Genomic DNA, 6,000 nt, shown 5'->3' on the forward strand with positions numbered 1-6,000 from the left:
AGTATTAATGATTTTTTTTTTAGTTTTTTTTCTGTTATTTTCATTGTCTCATTTGTTTTTATCTTTAAAAAAAATTTTGTTCCCTTTTTATAGTCTGTGTCTTTCATGTTGGCAGCCTTCCTCAGGTGTCTTATCCCTGGCTGATTCTGATTTTCTATGTGTGTGCAGAGCTTACTGTGTGGGATGAATGGGTGATGTAGTGTACATCTGGTCCTTCCGTCTGCCTACAGATCTCTGTTGGTTTCTGTAGGTCTCTTTCTTTGGGCTAGTCAGATACATCAGTAAGAATCTGACACAGCACTTGCAGGTAGGGAAGGTTTAAGTCTGGCTACCATCATTCAAAGAGCCTGAAGTCTCATCATGTTTTTTTGCCTTGCTGCAGATTTTAAATCTAGATTTTCAGCTGATCTTGTTTTCTGAGTACCCTGTCCTCAACTGTGACTCATGTCATACTTTGGGTTTGCCCGATCTTTCAGTCATTCAACAAATATTTATCCAGTACCCCCTTAGCACTTGGTGGCAGGCATAATCCTATGTATTGTTGATCCACTAGTAATCACATCAGATGAAAATCCTTTCATGAAACTTACATTTTAATAGAATCTCTATTAGAATTGAAGTGAAGTGCAGGTCGCTCAGTCACGTCTGACTGTTTGCAACCCCATGGACTATACAGTCCATGGACTTCTCCAGGCCAGAATACTGGAGTGGGTAGGCTTTCCCTTCTCAAGCAGATCTTCCCAACCCAGGAACTGAACCAGGGTCTCCTGCATTGCAGGTGGATTCTTTACCAACTGAGCTATCATGGAAGCCCATAGAATCTCTGGTCTTCTCTAAAAACATCTCCTGTCTTTTGCCAGAGTTGGGGGTGGAGTGGGAGGATGGATGCCAAAGGAAGTGGGGGGTGGAGGAATCTGGAGGTCCAAGTGCTCCTGATGAAAACTTCCAACCAATCCTCTTATTTTCAGCCCCATTTTATACCCCCATCTTCAGAAGTGCTCATTGCCTCTGATTCTGAGCCTTTCTGGATTTTGGTGGAATGCACCAGCTTTCTATTCTCATCCCCCCACCCTTCACAGGCATTCAGATTTCAGCTTTCTTCATTTTGCTAAGTCAATTGCCTTGTCACTTGTTCATCTATTAAAACTTGCTGTTTCTTGTCTGCTTTAGTTTTCTCTCCCATTTTCCTTTTTCTTGTTACTTATACCTTTTTGTTTTTCATTGAATATTATTTTAATGTAGATTTGGGGAAGGAATAGAGAGAATTCTGTGTTCAATCAACTTTGTTTAGTCACATACCAGCACCTCTCTCTATGGGCACAAAGTTGCTCGTTTGACAGGTAAAAATGGTGTCACCCTGGATGGTGGCAGGATCAGGTCCCGATTTTCAGAGAGTCACATATCTGTGAAGGTATATTGTTTGAATTGACAATAAGATCGCACGCTGTTTTGGGGCCTGTATTATCATGGCTCATTTTCTTTCTCTATTTCTCTTGGGCCTTAGAACATGTCTCATTTAACCTTCTTGTCCTTCAAATCATATTTTCATTTTCTTGTATTTCTATCACTGATCATCACCTTTTCCTTGCTTTGATACCCTTGGTGAGAAAGTGCTGCAAACCAAATTCCTAGTTATCACACATATGTATTGTTATACAGTGAAATAGTGCTTTTTCTTAAAAAAAGCTGGAAGGAAATAATAGGAAGACAAGTAGCTAATATTTATCGAGCTCTTGCTATGTGCAAGACACTGTCCTATGCATTTTACATGCATTACCTTATGAAATCCTGCTCTTCCCCATGAGATAGGTATCACTGTCACCTCTGCTTTGGATGAGGTATCAATTCTAACACTTTATTTTACAAATGCAAGACTAAGATTAAAAACTTGCCTAAAGTCTTAACAGCAAATGAATGAAGTTTTAAAATATCCATGAAATGAATCTGATTTCTTTATTATCAGAGTCACAGAGACTCCTTGTTAGGAGTTTGCAGTGGGGTTTGGTGCCCCAAATCTCCAAGGTTCCCAGCAGAGGGAACCACATATCAATAGCCAATTAGAAAGCAGAAAACCAGATTTATCTGATAGAAGAGCAGGGATGTCTGGTTAGCTGTGCTGGAGGGTTGGGTCTAGAAACCAACAAGGGCTTTCCTGCTCCCTCAAGTGGAGACTGGCTGGGTCTAGAAGGGTGAGGCCTGTGCAGCAAATTCTAATCCATTCACCTAACCTGCTGTGCAGGAGAGAAAGGCTGGCTGCCTCACCCTCCTCACACTGCAGACCAAAAAGCTGGGTAGAGAGCACAAGTATTGCTCGGCCTACCTCCAACAGGGACACCTGTGCCCAGGGTGTGATTGCCACTGTGCGAGAGCACATGAAATAAAGGAGAATGCCGGGAATAGACCAGGTAGTCATCAAGAAGTGACTCAATATGAATTAGACCCCAACCTTTTGGATTAGCACCTGCTAGTTTCCTCCTTACTGACTCAATGGACATGAGTTTGAGCAAACTCCAGGAGACAGTGAAGTTCAGGGAAGTCTGGCAGTTCAGGGAAGTGCTGCAGTTCATGGGGTCACAAAGAGTCAGACATGACTTAAGTGACTGAACAAGTTTCCTCCTTTTGAGGCAACTGCAAAATGGCCTGGAAGTGGAGGTGGAAATGTTCTTTCTCCTAGCAGCTAGGAAAAAGCCATCTCCTTGCTGTGGGTCGAGGTGGAAATAGGCCCTCTTCTCAATATTTCTGTTTAGTGGCGATAAAAATGCCACTATTTTAAACATCATTTGTAGTTATTCTATCTTATCCTTTATATCAGTGCTAGTTGCAATCCACTCAATGGGTTTCTTGACCCACTAATGGGTTGGGGCCCTCAAATTGAAAAAAAAAATGTTGTAGGAGGTTTGTTGACAGTTTTATTTATTTATTTACTTTTAGTAGCTTAAAATAATACAAGTTTATTCTCTGATAGTTCTGGAGGTCAGAAGTCCAAAAAGAATTTGTGAGGTTAAAATCAAGGCGTTGTTGACAGTTTTAGAGGAAACAATGACTCTTATTTGCAGAGCACTTCAGGGGACCCTTTTGTTGTGCATGAAACAGGAATTAGAGACCAGAATGGACAGGAGTGGTTGACAAAGACATGTAGCTTGGTACACCTGTGAAGGATAATTCAATTAAAAAGATGTGAATAGCGATGGGTAGAACCTTTTCTCATGTTCCTATTTGCCATTTGTCTTACTCCAGGCACCTAAACCAGAATAACATGGAGTGGGTAGCTAAATGAACAGACATTTATTTCTCGAAATTCTGGAAGCTGAAAGTCTGAGATTAGGGTGCCAGCATGGTTGGGTTCTTGGTAAAGTCCCTCTTCCTGGTTTATAGAGGGTCATCTTCGCTTTGTATCCTTACAAGACAGAGAAAGAAGGGCACTAATCCTATTATGGGGCAACATCCTCATGACCTAATTATCTTAGAAAGGCCTAGCTCCTAATTCTATCCCATTGGATGGATGCTAAGATTTAACATATAAATTTTGGGAGGACAAAAACATTCTGTCCTTAGAACTGTCTGTATATCTTCTTTGGCAAAGTGGCAACAACATTTTTAATAAGTCATGTGCTAAAGGCAAGTGGGATTTTTAAAATTAACAATAGTACTAATATTGGTAAAAATAAGCTTTCTTTTAAAAAAATCTCCCATGCATAAAACTCTGTGCTAGGTAACAGATACAAAGTTTAACCAAACATATGTGGCTCTTTCCCTCATGGAACTTATACTCATGAGGTAGGTGAGGAATTGGAAAAGTGTTTTAAAAACAAATACACAAATGTATAATTACAAAAATGATGTCCCCTAAAAAAACCCCAAGATGTCCTAAAAAAGAATACAGGGGACTTAATCGACAATGAGAGTCAAATATTTCCAATTCATAGCTGTAAAATAAATGGGTGATATTCAAGCGCTTTAGGGATAAGAGTATCTAAGTCCATGGAAACAACATGTGGTAAGGTCCTAAGGAAGGGAATTGCCGAGAATGTTGTTTAAATCCAAAAGCAGGCAAGTGTAGCTGGGATGCAGAGCAACAACTGAAGAGTGATGTGAGAGGGGTTTAGCAATATAGGCAGGACCCAGATAAGAAGAAAGAAAATCAGTTAGGAAGTTACTATATATAGTTCAAGTGAGAGAGAGTGGTATGAATCGGCATTGTAGCCAAGGAAGTGGAGAGAGAAGTAGATGGTTTGACATATACCTTGGAGAGAGGATGGATGAGACATGGTGAGGGACTGTATGATGTGGGGCAGAGAGATCAGGTGAGGAGGAAAAAGGTATCAAAAATAACTCCCAGGTTGATGGAGAAAGATGGGGAAAACAAGAGAAGGGCTTGCTTTGCATGGGGGTTGGGAGGCAGTGGATAGTGGTCATGTTCCTTTTAGATGCGTGTGAATTCTGAAGACTTGCATGTGTTTACAAAAAAAAAAAGTCTATTTAATAGCATAACACAAACAGGAAACCTACAACTTGAATCTGAAAGAATTGAGGCTAAAGAGAACAACTCAAGTTCAAAATACATCATCACCCTTCCCTTTGCTTTTGAAATTTTTTCATGGAGATTTTTAAAAAAGTGTGGGCAGGTGTCCACCAGATGGCAATATTTCTTTATAAAAGCCTAGATTTAGAAACCATACCTTCACCGCCGCTACATCAAGGTAGATTCTTGAGGGGCACAGAGTCAGAGTCTAGTCCAAATTGTTGAAAGCAGAGCCCCATCTGCTGCGACTTCTTCTAGTAATGTGCATAGGCAGTGGCAGTTTCATGAGTACACCTGCGCTAAGTGGGACCAGGTGCTTCACATCATGAAAAGTCCCTTAATCCTGAGTGCTAGCACACGAGTGACACTGGAAACCTCACATCACCTCTCCCAGCCTCTTTCTCACCGTAGAGTGGTGAACGCATTAGTACCAACCTCACTAGGTTACGGTGAGTATGAGATTAGATGATGCATGCCTACAAGGTCCCTAGCATAGTCCTGGTACAAAGTACAAAGTACGCACTTCATAATTGGTAGGTCTAATTACCATATTATCCCCACAGTGACCCTTAATTCCCCACTCTCAGGCTCAACCCTTGGCCAGCCTTGGACTGCCTTCCAGGCATGAACCTCTCAAGGGAAGCAGGTGAATCCCAGCAAGATGGTGGACTCCCTTCCATGTCCTCTCGAGTGGCTCAGGGTTAAAGAGCCTGCCTGCCAATGCAGGAGATGTGGGTTTGATCCCTGGGTGGGGAAGACCCCCTGGATAAGGAAGTGGCCACCCACTCCAGTATTCTTGCCTGGGAAATCACATGGACAAAGGAGCCTGGCGGACTGCAGTCCATAGGGTCGCAAAGAGTTGGACATGACTTAGTGGCTAAACAACAGCATAGCAGGTGCTCCTCTTTGATAATCCTTCCTCCCCACTGCATTTCCAGGAAGACAGAGTCCCGCTGTAATTGACTTGTCTGATTGGACAGGCAAGCCATGAAGATGGAGAGGGAGGAAGCGCCTGAGTGGAACACAAATGCCAGAAAATCAGCCCCTCCTAGCACACCGCGTTGAATTCAATTACTCCCTGTTTAGTTGCTTTTCCTAATCTACTGAAACATGTACAATTGCTATCAGCGGACTTATAATTATATATTCCCAGCCTGCCAGGTGGGATAGGTCCAAGAACTCATTCTGTTTGGAGGCTGATGCAATATGAATGCAGCTCCGATTTGTCTTGGGAGGAAGTCAGCTCAATGCTACTGCCTGTGGTTCAGCTATAGGGAATATTTCTTTGGCAGGGGTCAGCCAGGGCTCCCCTCCCACTGTATTTATCTTCCTCTTAATCTACTAGTTCAGCCCACCAGATGCTTCATTTTAAAATATGCTTTAAAAATATGTTTTCAGAAAAGCTACCAATTATCATTATTATTGTCCCATAACATTGCTTTATAGGTGTTTGTTAGCTTCTTTTTATTTCATATAGG

Source organism: Ovis aries, chromosome 1 (genome assembly GCF_016772045.2).
Source record: "Ovis aries strain OAR_USU_Benz2616 breed Rambouillet chromosome 1, ARS-UI_Ramb_v3.0, whole genome shotgun sequence".
In the NCBI taxonomy this organism is placed as follows: Eukaryota; Metazoa; Chordata; class Mammalia; order Artiodactyla; family Bovidae; genus Ovis; species Ovis aries.